The sequence below is a fragment of the Metopolophium dirhodum genome, chromosome 5, assembly GCF_019925205.1.
Source record: "Metopolophium dirhodum isolate CAU chromosome 5, ASM1992520v1, whole genome shotgun sequence".
NCBI lineage: Eukaryota > Metazoa > Arthropoda > Insecta > Hemiptera > Aphididae > Metopolophium > Metopolophium dirhodum.
Genome location: NC_083564.1, coordinates 24,501,321 through 24,518,570, shown reverse-complemented (window position 1 = coordinate 24,518,570; position 17,250 = coordinate 24,501,321). Strand labels below are relative to the sequence as shown.

At 32.8% G+C, this 17,250-nt stretch overlaps 1 protein-coding gene across 4 annotated transcripts in view; it reads right to left on the bottom strand.

The window, feature by feature from the left end:
- The window catches only part of LOC132944689 (uncharacterized), a 382,446-nt gene that overhangs the window by 342,572 nt on the left and 22,624 nt on the right, over positions 1 to 17,250 (bottom strand). For 2 of the 4 annotated variants that reach the window (XM_061014161.1, XM_061014163.1), the window contains exon 3: positions 13,628 to 13,704. The exons of the other annotated variants lie outside the window; for them this stretch is intronic. The gene's annotated coding sequence lies outside the window, so the exon portion shown is untranslated. The remainder of the gene's footprint in view (positions 1 to 13,627; positions 13,705 to 17,250) is intronic. 4 annotated transcript variants of the gene reach the window in all.

The window sequence follows — 17,250 nt, the reverse complement described above, 5'->3', positions numbered from 1 at the left end:
ACTGTTGACGCATACAACTCTCTGTGTGGCTTTTGACTACTATAGCAATGGTACTGAATTAACATTTATACAGAAAAAGTTTTCCAAAACCATATAAGTGAGGTGTGTCACATACAAATGTTAAACAAATGACAGCCGGCGCAGAGCACCGTATACGTTAAAAGTCAATTAAAATATATCAAGTGGATATTTATTATTCCATCTATTTGGTTTTCAAGTTAAATATGTACAAGAACAGCAGCAGGGTAAATATAAATGACGCGATTACAACTCAAAGTGGTAATTATTATTAATAAACGTTAATTAATAATCATCATCGTTTATAATTATTATTATCAATTTAGGGTACTTCAACAAATATTAAAATAACATTTTTAATGCGTTTGAATGGCTCGACATTAAGACTAATTTCCAATTCGTCGAAAAACTCCACACGTTGCAATATTATAATATTATTATTAAATCCAGATCACCAATATCGAAACTCATAACATCAAACAAACAAATAAATATATTTACAATTAAAATTAAAACCAATTCGAGTTGGGGATGATAATATTGTGTTGAACATAGGTAGGTCAATAATATTTTGTCTAGAGAAAATAATCTATCATTAATTGATTGAACTTCGGATCATATTGACTAAAAATTGTTAAAACAAAACAAAAATAAAACAATGCCTTCAAACATATACACCGACGTACACGCTTTTAAAAACGTACATATTATATGGTAGTTGGGACATGGTTAAAATACATTTACGTGTTACCTCTTCTTCGTTCTCCCTCCCTTCCTACGAAAACAGACGAAGCTTTTGCTGGCTTAATGTCAATTTGTCTTGCTACAAAGGACAAGGTCTTACTACGATATACGCCTGCAAGAGATACCAAAATTGCTAAACGATATACGCACTAAATGTCTTAATATTGGCAAAAATAAGGTCATTCTTCCAACTTTCATTGTTTAATAATTCCCTGCTTCAATTATAATGTTTTTTAATTATCATGAGTAATGCGCATTTGTTCTACGCCGAAATGTATAGAGTTTTACTTATATATTTTTCTGTCATCATTTTTGTAGCGACCTGAAGGAGAGCTCCAAAGTTTCAAGTAATACCTATATTATATCGATTGGAAAAAATTGAGTCTTACCGATACTTAGAAGCGAAATAGCAAAATTCGGTGTGGTTATTTTGTCAAGAAAATATTTTAACAATAGCCGATGATGTTTTCGGCGAAAAGACATTTCGGTGGTAATGGAAAAATATAGATGCAAATTTAATACGTTATTATTAGGCTAGGTAGTATTGTTGTAAATTACAAAATTAAAAAGTTTTTCATTTTGTAATTGATTTATGTACCAGCTCAAAATATTGATAAAAAACTACATGGTTTATGAAAAAGGTTTGAGATCAAGTATAATATATATATGTATATTCAATCGTAGTGGTCGATGGAGAAGATATACGAAATTCCTTCCCAATATTTTGTATCTTACATAGTTTTAAATTCCGAGCACAGGACGAAACTTCACGCTGAAAATGCGAATAGGAGAAATAAGTTCTAAATATAGAAATAGAATTATGTAATCCAATCAGTCGGACGTTTATAAGCTGTCTCAGGAGAGTTCAAAATGGCCGTATTCCGTCAAAAAAATTTAAAAAAACATGTACGAACCATGAAAATAAGCTGTATACAATTATGTAAATTAAATTAAAAGGAATAATCCTCAAAATGATATTGATTAGTTAAAGGATATAGCGCATAATATTTCTCTAAACTAAAACCAAACCTTAACTCGTGTTTTTACATAAATTATTATTTTCGAATAATATATATATATATATATATATATATAGGTATATAATTGTATATAATACCATTATCATACTAAACATAAGAATAAGATATTAGGGGGACAGAGTGGCCGAGCGGACTAAGGCGTCGGCTGCGACGCAGCCGGCCCGAGTTCGATACCTTGGCCGCGGGCGGCATTTTTCTTCGGGCAAGTCACGGTGTCCGGAGAACAAGTGCCGCCATCCCCCACCCGGGCATGGCAGATACCTACGGGTGCCTAAATTAAAAATTCTGCCAAAACAAAATCACGTGTAAAAATCTACAGTACCCTCCCCCCCCCCTACAGTACCATAGGCTAATGACCTGAGCAGTCGAAGCCTTAACCCTAATAAAAAAAAAAAAAAATAAGATATAAATGCGCTATTAAAATGAACCATTTCGAACAGAGATATGTTTCGTCGTAGCCATGCTGAAACGGCAACCGCCGAAATGTCTCACGTCAAAATAATGCGATAGCCGCCGAAAAGTATATTTACGTCAAAACGGAAACGTCGATTTATTAGAGGCAATCTCGAATGACCTTAACATGAACTACTAAAGGCAATAGTGTTGTAGACATTTCTGCACAGAAACATTTTTTTTCGAAATCAATGACGAATCGCATTCGCATATTTTAATAACTCGGTTCTGGTACATGTACCACCGACATCCAGCACCGAAGTAAAAGCGAACACACCTATATTGTGCGAGTTCCTTCATTGATTTCTCACACGTTACATTTGTCCCAAACCACTCGACGCGTATTATACCTACCGATATGGTGCATCAATATTATATTGTTAGCTTGCGACAAGCCGTGTGTTACATACAATAAATATTTTATCACAATTTTAATATTAAACGAACGAATATAACTGCAAGTCCAGATTTGTTATACTTTTGTCTAAAACGATGCGGTCGATTGATTCGAGTGTTTGTATATGTCCGCGGTAAAAATATATATGAACATTTCCGTTTATTATAACGAGACAAAAGTTCTATTTAAACAGAGACTATATATATATTATAATGTTTAAGAGATATTATAACGTAATTATGTTAGAAAAAAATTTAGAAGTAGTAATTTATGTTATATCTACATTTTACATTGTGTTTTTTTTTTTTAGAAATAAATCAGTTGTACCTATAACTGAAAAACTACAACTCAAATTATTTGGTTAAAAACAAGTTAAAATCTAAAACCTGCTGTCCTGTAGGATTTAGTATTTGTGACACACAACTTTTTGCCTCTCAGCGCGCCATTGATATATAATATAGTTTAGAATAGACGGATAATATTTTATTGCCAATTAGGTACAAATTACACTTCTCGGAACGAATTAACTTAGAATATTTTTGGCGCCGTTCTTTCCGGCGCTCTTCGGCTCGTGTCAAAAACGTCTCACTCGCAATATTTTGAATACGGTTTCAATTACATTCGTCTAAAACAATTTAGTCAAATAATTCAAGTTAATATCAAATTAACAACGTTTAACCTTATACAATATACATCCATCGAATTTTTGTATGCCTACGGTTTTAATATATTATAATCGTAATTTATTCATGACAAGTCCCATTTAAACGGAGACGATGTTGCAATGTTTGAGAGACATTATAATTACGTAGAAAAAAAATTTAAGAAATTAAGCTGTAGTCAATGTTTTTTACAAACGAATCGGTCGCAGTATAACTATATGAAAAACAAAAAACTATACGACACAAATTATTTGGTTTAAAACCATTGAAAATCTTAAGATATTGCTCTCCCGTGAGATTTAGTGTTTACGACTTTCGGACTCTCAGCCATCGATGTAATATCTAGTTTGGAATGGCCGGATAATATTTTATTGCCAATTACAACGCTGTTCGGAACGAATTACCGGAGGCTCAGGATATTTTTTGGCGCCGTTCTTTCCAGCGCTCTTCGGCTCGACGTGTCGGCTCACTCGCGATATTTCGAATATAATACGTAATTATTAATACGCAGTGGCTAGACGGTGGTGGAGACATTCCTATACACACATAATAATAATATTATTATAGCACTGCATTATATATTGTGTGTGCGTATATTTAATATTTATTATATTGTACACTGCAGAGCGCGCGAGTGCTTACACGGTTCGGTATAAAGTATAAACCCATTAAATATAATATGACCGCGGTAAATAGTTTTGAGAATTGCACTGCACCGGGGCAACACGTACCGTGAACGCGAAAATAATCGATTTTAATTTTTTATGAACCACCCCCATGTATACTGCAACGCCGGTTTTCTTTAGACGCGCGCTACGGGTTTCTCGGTAAATCATTAAATGTTGATAAAAATATGTTTGTACACACGACACTTAATTTTTCACTACTTTTAATTAAGTTCTTTTAGTTCTTTTATTTTTTTTTCGAATTGTTTCAAAGAACTATAGTTTGGGTAACAAAATATAGCAAATCTATATACATAATTACAAATTATATCGCAAAAACGCAGCGTGTATATACTATGCGGCACTGTATAAATATTTCAAATTAAAAATGTGCATTTATTTTTATTTAAAATCACAACATTAATAAATATTGATCATATTTTATCGAATAATAAGTGTTTCGCGTTAAAAAACCTACAAAATGACATACAGGATTTTTTTTGAGCGTAAAACACTATATGTTTAATATTACGATAAAATATAATTAGTATTTATACAGATGTCATCCTGTATGTAATTGTATACGATTATATCATACTTAAAATATGAATGAATGAATGGTAAAATATTATTTAAGACTGACGTTTGCATGCATAATGTCGTCTCCTCCCCTCCACAAACCACACGTATTCTCTATAAAATCGGCCTACGCACTATATACAATGAAAATAATTGTGTAGAACCGTTGTACGCATAATGTAATTTTATATAATTGCTTTTTCTCTGCCAACGAGAGGGCTTACGATATATTTGTCCGGTCGCGATTCGACCTTTACATACGCCAATCTTACTATAATATGTGTACTTATATGTACGTTAATGTAATACCACGATAATATATTACAAGTCGCGTGGAATCGGCTTTTCTTTTTTTGTCTTACCCGATTCCGCCACTCGCGCTCTTGTAATGAACTCTTTTCGGACTGTACACCAGTTTTTACACGACGTTTTAAAATTTCTAATTGAATCCTACTTCACCATATCCTACCCCCCCCCCCCCCCAAACGCACGCGCACGTACACACCCGTCGCTTTCCGACGGTCCGCCGCCGCCGACGACCACTCCGTCGCATATACGGTGGTCGCGCACGGCGGTCGCGGATCCGGCAATAATTCGGGATTTTAAATATCCCTCAAACGCATAAATCCGGCTAGAACCCTGTGCGCGTTCACCTTCGGACCACCACATTAATTTCTGGGTATTAGCGGAATAGCGACCGTGTATAGCCAATGGATTATAATAATTATTGCATTAAAAAGGGATCTACCAGAGCGGACCACACGCGTGGTTAAAAGAGGATGGTCGGTCGACTGAGAGGTGTATGGAGCGGACCGCTCGTGTATTTGTATATTATTATATATGTATAATATATATAGAGAGAGAGTCACGCGTACTACTACGAAAAACTGGGAGCGGGTCGGTTTTAATAATAACAATAATAAAATAGTAATAGTAGGTATAACAGTAATAATATTATAGTTGTTTTGAATATAACACTCAGGTGATTTTCGTGTGTCATTCCCCACCACCGTCGTACGCGCATGTAATTATATACACGATTACAACAATAATGATAATAAAACCGACGACCGGAAGCAAAGGTCATCGTGGCCAAATCTAAAATGCACAACACGCGGCTGCATGGTTATCGCATGTATTGTTTGTGTGTGTGGGTGTGTGTGAGGCATATGTATATAGAATTTGGATTCAAAAACCTCCCTCGAGCGTCATACTTGAGTATCTCGTCTCCGGTTGCCCCGAGGAAACCCAAACATCTGGTATTCAAAACGTCAGTTCGTTTATCTCGGTATCCGACGGGAACAAGTCGTTATTAATTATACGAGTAATAAAAAAATAATATATATTATGTATTACCAAAGCTAACGTTTTATTCTCTGACAGAACGCGGATTAAAAATCACAGAACCTAAAAGAAACGGAAGTACACAGAAATGTTTAATTTCAAAGATGAAATGGAATTTTGTTAAAAGCGTGATACCCATATATATATAATATATATTATACTCCTAAATCGATGAAAACGTGACAACAATTTAGTAGATGGACAGCACCATTTAGATAGTTCGTTATATCTATAGTTGACTTTTCTTAAACGAGTACATTTCGTTTTTTTATTTAAATTAAATATTTAGAGATATAACACACTTACAACTTACAAGTGTGTATAATTATTTGCGACAAATGTGGTTTTTAATAATCCTTTTGTATTACATATAATATTAGTGTAGTTATAAATAAATATATATTTAAGCTCAAAAAAATCTATCAGCCATCAAATCAACTAAAAAGTTTATTACCTATATCAGGTATTATAATATTATAACTTTTGTCCTTATTATCAGCCCATATTATATGTGTAAATCCTAAATAAATAATATATAATCATCACCAATAATATTTAGGTGCACCTATGGTTTATGATGCACATAATGAATAAATTTCAGTATACCTACATTAAAAATATATTTTATTCTTTTTCACTCGTAGTTAGGTACAACATGTTAACAGTATAAGCTATAAATAATATGCAATTTATTATTATTATTATGTAAGTTTAGGTATAGGTTACAGGATAATTGCCCAAGTTGTCTGGTTCACTTGAGGATCGATAAAAACGATAAAAAATAAATGCAATGCATTTAAATATAAAAAATATTTCTTAATTATTATGTATGCTCAGTTAATTAGCGATAACCACGTGCTTCATACTTTCGTCATTGAAATACACAAGCTAAATGCACACGCAGAACGTTTGTATAATGGTAAGTTATAATTATACTTATTCTATAGTAACTAAAGCTCGTTTAATTAAATACCGCATAATACTTGAAGTATACAATTTTTTTTCCCATGAGTTTGAATGTAATACTGTTAAAAGAACTAAACATTTTACTTTATATGGGTGATTCGTTATAATTGGTTTTACAATATATTAATATATTTGAACAATTTATGTAGAAATTCAATGGTTTCAGAGTTTTGTTTTTTTAAGCGTTACAGACACTGTAATGGAATTATACTTTTATATTTTAAATGTATTAGTATAATTTAATTCAAAATCATGAAACGAAAATGATTTTTTTCAAATGAAATACCTTAAACACAATTATATACCTCTTTCTAAACATTAGACAGGATAAGACAATGAATAATACAAATTGTTGCCGAGTGTATTTTATTTTGTTATTAATATTGTCACATCGCATTATACTAAATACCTAACAGCTATAAAAAAAAGTGTTATGAAATCAAGTGAAATACCTATTTTATATTAAAATACCTACGACCAACTATTGTACTGAAAAACCAAATGTTAAGTATTAAGTCCACTACTATTTTTAATTGAGTTATAAAAACTAAAATTTAAGGGTTTTGAACAGTGTGCCTAGAATTTTCAATAAAATTACCGTAACTTAATGGCCACTTTTCAACGCATCATGATATCATACAAATACATTGAAAATTAATACCTAGCTCATTTTATGTTGCTTCAGATCCAGTGTATAGTTCATTTCAAATTACGGTAACAATATAATTATATGGTTTTGGTGTTAAAATATATTATAATATATTATAATTATTTATTAAATTCATGTAATTAAAAAATATGTCAAATTCCTAGAGCTTTAAAATTATTAAATAAAAATCTCTTATTATATCATGCCTTAAACAACAACCAAACAATATATTTTTCAGTTTTAATATTATATTGTAATAAATATTACTGTTTGACTTTAATTATATTTAATTAAGTAACCTAAAATGATTACCGATCTTCAAATTATAAAACCACATATAACATACTGTGTATATTATATGGCCGCTATAAATTATATTTCATTACTTAATTTCTCTAATATTAAGTTAACACCATAAACGTTTGGTTACAAATTGAACTTAAGTTCAATAACTGCAATAGAAACTAATATTGGTTGTTTAAGAGCATTTTTTTTTTGTATTATTAAACTTCGGTAGGTAATGTGGAAAATAAATCCTGACAACTATATAAAATAATACAATTTTAAATTATATTATACAGTAAATACCTTTGCACATAAATAAAAAAAAATCATTTAAAAAGATAACTACTTAATATTATAAATGTATATTGTATAAAATATCCTATTTGTAAGTAATAAAATATAAAAAGATAGTGTACGAGAGAAAAGCGATTGGCTTCAAATATGACTTAATTTGTCTTTATGATTATTGTGCCAATGTAAGTATTGCACCTGCTGAAATTTAATGGGAATTACGTCAATTTGCAATGACTACAATGCAATAAATTGCTTTCCGCCTCGCTTTTTGCTTAATTTATTATAACGCTATAAAATATAATAAGGAGGTTATGATGCTTCATATAGAAAAATTACATTTCATATTATTCAATATAATACTAATCTTCAACAATCGACAAACCTAAACACATAAGACAACAATACATCATTGTACTGACAACAAATTAATAAAATAGTAGTTAAAAAAATATAAATATCATTACACATAGCTAATTCTAAAAATAAGAATAATATAAATATTAACACAGACATCAAGAAAATGACGTCGAACAAAAGGAAGTTAAAATAAAAAGTTCAAACTCTCTAATTTGGTATTATTGCGTTTCGAAAATAACTGAATAAAAGGATGTATAATTTTAGTGTGCTTTATGTTGGAATCCGAAAGTGGCCGTTATTTTGTCCCTCGTAGTCTGGTTTTTCCTTTTTTACTCAACTTTTAAGTGTTATCGTTGAACAAAAGAAATGAAACTTGCTCGTAGTAACGTCAGACTTTGTGATGACATTTTCGAAGTTGAAAAGTTCTGTGCTTTTAAAGTAGTACTTAATATCATCCGAGTTTAAAAACAGTACGCAGTAACAATATATTTGCATACAATACATAAGCACGCATATAAATATATAATATAATATGACCATAGAAATATCATTCAATTGTAATCGACACGCTAACATTTCTTTTTTTTTTTAATTGAAATGTTGGTAGTTTTATTTATTAGATAATATGCAAACGAAATTAAATATCGATCGTTATAATCCAACTATTATTATTAAATTTAACTAATTAGATCATTTATAGAAACTTTATATTACAGGGACAGACATCGCAATACTCGAACTTTTCTAATAAACTTTACCATTATGGTTAAACCAGACTGTCTCACCATATTTAAAACCCGTTTATTAATTTTTAAATCTTAAACAACACTCGTTATAGTTTTTGGAAAACGCCTATACGGTAGGTTTTTTAATTAAAATGCATGAATAACAAAACTACTTCACCACTTTTGATTATTTTTGAAAACATTGTTTTGATTTAATTAAACAAAACAAAAGTGTTATGACTTAAGCAAGTGTTCCGTTTTTGGCATTATATTATAGAGTTTGTTCAAACATCAAACCCAGTTTGAAAACAAAATAATTTAATACTTTCACAAAAAACTATTAAACAAATCATTATACAATTAGCTTTCAATAGGGACATACCAAAGCTACATCGTTACATTATTACGATAACTATCAAAAATTGTAAAATATTTTTTATAGAATTTTTTATATTTTATTTCATACAGCCAAAGTATAATTTATAATTTATGTAAAATTTCTAATTTTACTGAGCATAATAAATAATAATAAATAAATAAATAGCTAAATTAAATTGCATTTTACTATTTACGATTACCATATTGTATTGGTATAAGATATTATACCCGTCACACATCTTATAATGATATAATATTATGGTATATTAATTATTATGTACATGAATTATTCAACTAAGCGAAAGCAAAAACTAATAGGTTACACACTTTGATTTAATAAAAGGAAATAAAAAAACAAATAATAATATTTCATTGCAATAGGCTGATATTATTTATCAAATTATATAAAAACACTATTATTCAACTAAGAAGATAATAGCAAATAGTCCCCTTTGGAACAGTGCCATTATTTTGTTTATACACATGGTATGCTATTAAGTTAAGTTATTACTATAATATTTTATTATTCTGAATATATTTTACTAATACCAAGTAAATAGGTACAATTTAAAAGTAGTGATCATAATTCAACTGTAGTTTAAAATTTAAAATTGTTAAAAACTATATATTATTGTGTACACTTAAAGATTTTATATTTTACAATTAAATAAACTGCAATGTTCTGTATAGTTAATACTTTATACAATACAGAAAACCCGCATTGAAATGTGTTTATTTAATTTTCTGTGAACTTAAAAAATATATTAAAAAAGTATTTTATGTATATTATTTTTTTTTGTTTTTATGATTGCAAGTATTTACTACGATTGACATCTTTATTACTTTTTATAAATGTATTATAACTGATGGATTTAAGTAAAGTCTAGTGCAGAGTAAACAAATGTCATGCTAGTATAAAGTAGCAAAACAAAATAAAAATCCCTTTTATGTATAAAATAAATAAGCGAAATAAATATCTTTTGAAGCGCGATTTTCTATAGAAAAAAAAGTGACATAAGACGTAGGGTTTAACGAATTATACAACGTTAGATAAAAGCATTAAATGGGTCAAAATACAGCGAACTTGCATAAAAGAAAGGGCGCTAAATGAAAAAGTTGTAGAACAGGTGTTCTCTAGAAAAACTAAACAAATACAAAACTTTTTCATTACACTACAGCGAATTAATTATGACGTATAAACGGGAAAGTGCTCAAGTACGTAGACTACGTAGAGTCCATACATCTTGTTTAGAATCATTAGGACACAACCATACTGTCTCGCAGAAATATTATACCCGGGTAGTACTTGTATTATTTTCATCATATTCACAAAATGTTTATGCAAAAATGTGTTTTTAATTTTTTCTAGATTTTAATAATATTATCGTATAATTCTGGAACTCTCGTCCACGCAGTGTTATAAGTCGTGGAAAAGGTACAGAAAATATCATACTCGAATGCGTCGGACCGTGTGTATGATAAAATATTTTACGGTGAACACACTTGAGCGATTCGAGTGGGGGGAGCATAAAATACGCGCGCAGGGCTTCAAAACCCCACTAGTTGCGCTAATGTTATTTCTAGGACCCGAACGTGTTAAATGAACTATTAATTTGAATACGTCGGCGACCAGCTATACGCGTGTATAGAGCTGTTTTACTGTGCAGCGTGACGGTATTTATTGTATTACCCGCGACGTCAGGGTGAAGTCGTACACTTTCTCTTTCCATAATAATATATTATAATATTATATAGTCGTAGCAGTGGCCACCGTTGATCAAAAAAACTAGCCGACCTACGATTTCAAACTCGGCGGTTTTTTTTTTTGCTGTGTGCGCGTGCTATATATATATTCAAACGCAGATTCGGAAAATGCGTTACCGACGGGTTTAGCGTATAACCCTCCTCTGGCGAGTAAGAATAATATCACGTATGTCTGTTTATATAGTAGCTGCTTCTGCTGTGTGTGTGTGTGTACATTACCGCGACGACTACGGGTCGAAATTATTCCCAGGCGACATGGTGCGGCGGGCGCAAAACACGGAGCGCAACAACCCCTCGAGGAGGAACCTTCTTCACGGTGCCTCTGCGATATAATATATATATATTATTATACCAGCCCGATCGGTGAGCGGAAAGGATCACGCGACCCACTATGACGGTATATAATTATTATTATTATTATTACGATCTAATATTCTAATACGTCCGCCGCGGCTGATATATACAGGACGATCATTTTATCGCGATTTCGGCGATATCACACGATAAGTATCTATGTATAATATATATATAGTCATACAGAGTTGTAATATCGTGTCGATTTCATTTAAACACTAAAATACGGAAGATAGTACCTTTATAATATTATAATAATACGTCTCAAACGCCGTTTAGGATTAAAGTTAAATAATAATAACAGCTTTAAATCCCTCGTACTTTTTATAAGAAGATAAACGAATCACGTTGTATACACGAAATACCCTCAACTACCCCCCCCCCCCCATCGCACTCTTGCCATCGCACCGATGGTACATATATAATATTATAATACAATGATAATAATATACCATGCATGTATTATATATACGCGTATACCTACGTCGTGACAATGTCAGTGGCGGTATCAGTGGCGGCAGCGGTGACATATTTATGTGTACACATATTATTATATAGAGGTATACCTACACAGTACTATATACGAATACGTTTATATATCTATGCGACGAGGACGGTCGGAGACGTCGTCGTGCAGGCGCGCTGTGGCAGAATGGTATCTCTCTCTCTATATATAATATGCGCCTGTGTGTCGACGAGGGAATTAAAACGTTTCCGATGACGAAGGTCGTGTGGGGGGGGGGTTGGTCGCACGGCGGCAGGGGCGAGCACACGCGCCACTGGTCATTTATCACCCAGAGCAGGATATAAGTATATATATATATATATAATATGGCATGTATAGGAAAGGCCTTCACGCGGATGTCACCCGGGATACCCGTGCCGCACACAAATAACGTATTTATGTGCGCCCGCCGCCGAAACGATTTCCGCTCAGACTCCGATCCCCACTCGAGTTTTGCTCGTTTTTTGTTTTGTTTTTTTGTTTTGGTTTTTCTTTTTTTTATGGTTTCGAATCTACGTCGTTTTCCCCTCCGCGCCGGCCCATCGTCTGCGTGGAGACCTATATAACCTCTTTTGCACCGACATAATTCACGAGACGTCCACCCGCGCGGCCTCCACGCCGGGACACACGAACGCGTCACGAAATGATGTTTACAATATACATATTATAATATTATTATTATATGTGTATACCACACCTGCTATATATACCTAGATATAGGCTATAACTCGTTCGATAATATAATAATATATTATATTCTAGTATATCCCACGGGAGGGGAGGGAGGATATGCGGGTAGAAACGCTGCAGAAAAAACCCTAAAAAATCCATAACGCGCCTCGACCAGCTATCCGTGTTGCGAAACAGCGTATCATATGAAATATTACAAGTGCGAATAGCACGCCGTAACAGTCACCCTCGTCGACGTTGGACAATTTAGAAAGAATCAACATGTTACCACGCTTGGTAACCACGTGACATTCATTCGACCATCCGTGCAAGTACAATATACGGCTTCGATGGAATAGATTCGCGTGATAATATACCTAATGCAGTAATGCATGTACCTATGTATGTGCATACCATACAGCTTAAAACGATTTTAAACGCGTCGAGAACACGTCCAAGAGTAATTATTGTATCATCTATTAAATTGCAATAGGTACTTAAAAAAATTCACGAGGCTATCTATAATCGTGGTTCAGAGTCACACTCAGTGCACGTCGCCGTCGCGTCACACCCAATAAACTATAAAGTGTAGTCCCTCGACGATTGTTCGTTGATGGAAAATAATATAGAAATTATGCTGGTAGATTAGGTCACAGTAAAATCTTTGCTTTTTAAAAAAGACTTAGGTAAGTACCTATATGTTATAACTTATAATCTATTCATAAAGACGATTTTCCAGAAATGTTCAAGTACAATGAAGTTATAATATGTTAAGTTACCTGTGTTAGCGGTTCTCTGTATTTAGCCGGCGTGATAAAACATGAATTTTTTTATCCTGTTCCGATCATAAAGCAATCTAAAACAGACGAAATCAAATTATCGTAGTTATAATGCACCTCCCAAAACCATTGGCGTAATACAAATTTAATGTATATGTAATACATAATATTTACAGATGACGATACGGTGCGGTCATCAGAGAGACAGCGAGTGAGGGTGATGGAGAACGATGAAGAGAGAAAGATCGATAAAACATATTATAATATATCCCGTAAACCAAAAATACAACTGAAATATATTATAATATTATTATAATAATACATTGTATAGGTACTGCGGTATAATTTTATATGGTTGTTTTTGGCCGGGGTCGTCCGACGAACGCGATTAATCGTCCCACATATTATTAATGGTTTCCTGGGCGGTTAGTGACTTTCTGCCCGTCATCACCTTGGACAAAAATTTGGTGTCCTTTTTCTCACACCCCTCAATCGTTTGGGCACGGGAGCGGCGACCACTTTTTCTGATCCCTCATGGTTTCGAACATATACCCTATGTAGCACGGCAGTGTATATTATATAGCCACTAACTCATATGGCGACCGTAGACTCGACGGCTCCCGAGAGTGTCTCGAAAGTCGAAATGATAATATAATATATAGCTAGGTACCTGTTATGATGTAACGCGCCACTGGCAGAATACGAAAACATAATCTAATATATCATACCGGACACCATGCAAGACAAGTTCACGCCACTGCAGTGCCAAACATTGTATATATTATATAATATACCAAGACGTATGCGTACCTATGTTGTGGTGATCAGAGGATTTTTAAAAGCTGCAGGAAATTCGGTTTAGTAAAATTACACTCACCCGGTCGGGAGTTAAAATAATAGTAAGTTATTATCGAATGAATCTTTTACGTTACGTTCCATTGCTGTGGTATTGTATAATTTAATAATATAGTCTATCGTGTAAGTCTTTTTCAGTAGGTATATTATATACCAAACACAAAAACGAATACCTCCACAGGCTATCGGAATATCGCCCCCTCCCCCCTACAACTGCACGGACAGCGATTAATCGTGCACACGTAATAACTGCTTATGAGATTTTTGGTGACATTATACTCGAGTAGACAAACGAGTGGGCAAATTCCCTGCAGTTTTCGGCGGATTTTCATCAAAATATTATGTTCGTCAGTATAGATTCTGAGGTATAAATGCAGTTTAGTTTACCGATTCTGAGAGTCAGCAAGAAAAATGAAAATATTATTAGTTATATTACGATTGGACATTATATAGTACAACATTTCGACTTGTAATTTATAATATTGGTCAAAAGTCACTCAAAACAACCCAATTTTACAATAACCGTGTTAAAAATCTGCGCGGTTTACATCCGACAGAGTTTAAGAAGGGGTAAATCAGGGAACATTAAATAATTTGTCACGCGTAGGTAACGCCGCACAGGATCAGCTAACTACTTTTTTTTTTATAATATTATAATATTATTATATTCCAGGAATTTATTTTATTACCTACTAAAATAATGTTATTACTAAACACAAAATGTTGTTGAATTCGAGCCACGATATAATATCATACTTACTGGCTACTTGCGAGAACGCATTTGTTGTCTCCGTCTTACACGCGTACGACACGAAAATGTGAAATGCCACTTGTGTGAAATATTACAAATATTAAGAACGCTCATTTCTCGATACTGTTTTGCGGTATTTTAGATTTCAATAAAATTGAGTTGCACCTTGGATAATAAAGACACGGGGATCGGACATAACGTATTCATCACGACGTGTAAATCTTGCGATCCAACATAGACGAGAAACTGAGGCCGTTTGCTTACTTTTTCTATATTATTGTTCTATACCTGTATCATCATGGTTGCACGGGCCCGGTCGCTACATTACAGTGTTGCTAATCAGGCGCAGATTTATATTATGTCTATGGGTCAGCCACACTGGCATAACGTTGGTAATGGTAGTCGGCAGTCCTCTCCGCTAATTCCGGGTTCCCTGTCTCGTCGTTTTGTTGTAGTTGTCGTTGTGCTACAACTCGTCTGTTCGTGTACAAAACTTTAAACCGTCCGTACGCGTCTCTGCTAACTGCCGAGCCGTTGAACCGTTCGTGGACACGAACACGAGTTCACACTTCATTGTTCTTCAATCTCCAGTGGTTCACACGAACACCGAGTCACGGAACTCTCTTCAGACGTGACAGACGTTAGTGTACAATATGATATTATTTTTATATTAGGTATATTATTAATTATTATATTTACAGATAATAAATGAATTGTTTTTTTTTTTTGACGCGCTCACCGCGTAGTTGTTAATTAATATAATGACAATAATAATAACGGTTTAAATCTAGTCTAGCGGCTCCTCGAATTTTCGATTTTTTTTTTTTGAAACATGTAACTCGACGAGTTTAGAACGATGGTGCCAGTATAAATTTGCGGAAATGATTAGTTTTGAAGTTATGGACTTCCGAAGTTCGCTATTTTCGGTGTTTTACTCATGCGCGCAACGCTCTTAATAACGAATTTTTAAATTATTTTATTTTATAATTATTTTATGTTAACTGCGTAATCACTGTCCATATTCTACGACAAATAACTTACCCTGTAACTTACTTAAGGTGGTGTTGCATAGCAAGTCGGGGGATATTTTCGATTTGCGGAGCGTAGCGATGAGTGCCGCTAGCTGTGTAATCACTGCCCACATTATAAGAGCGTTAAAATAGTGATTTAATAAAAATATATTCTTAATCCAACAATATTATAAACTAATTTGTAACCATAATATTTTTTTTATTTTTAGTGATTAATTCTAATTTTTAATTCTAATTCTAATTTAATTTAATTTTTAATTCTATTTCTACTTTAGTTTTAATTTATGTTCTTAGCATAACTCAAATTCACTATCTGGATCTGATTCATCTGACGCCTGATTATCTAAAATATATTCATACTCAATTGTGCCTAATGGATTATAATATAGCTTTCCTGTATAAGTAAAAAATTCTTTCAACGGATCTAATTTTAGAATTTTGCAACTTTTCAAAAACATGAATTATAACTCCAAAACTAATCATTTCCGAAAATTTATTTTTGCACCATCGTTCTAAACTCGTCGAATTACATATGTTGCCAAAAAAATATTTAAAAATTCTTTATTAAGAGCGTTAAAATAGAGCGTTGCGCGCATAGGTAAAACACCGAAAATAGCGAACTTCGGAAGTCCATAACTCCAAAACTAATCATTTCCGCAAATTTTTTTTCGCGGTTGCAGCCGACTAGTAAGAGTAACTGCGGCACCAGAAGAAGCTGTCCCAGTCCCAGTCCCGGTCTAAAGGAATTCTGTAAGGAAATATTTGCATATTTAAAAATATTCAAGTTTTTGATATCGATAAATCTAATCCAACACTTTATTTTTAGGTGGTCCGTGAAACAGCAGCGTTAACACCGCCACCAAATGATGTAAGAATAATGGATATATTTATTTGATATTGATAAAAACAATGCCAAATGCTGTAAAGATATATTTGTATACAAAAACATTCAAGTTTTTGGTTTTAATAAATCTAATTAAACACAT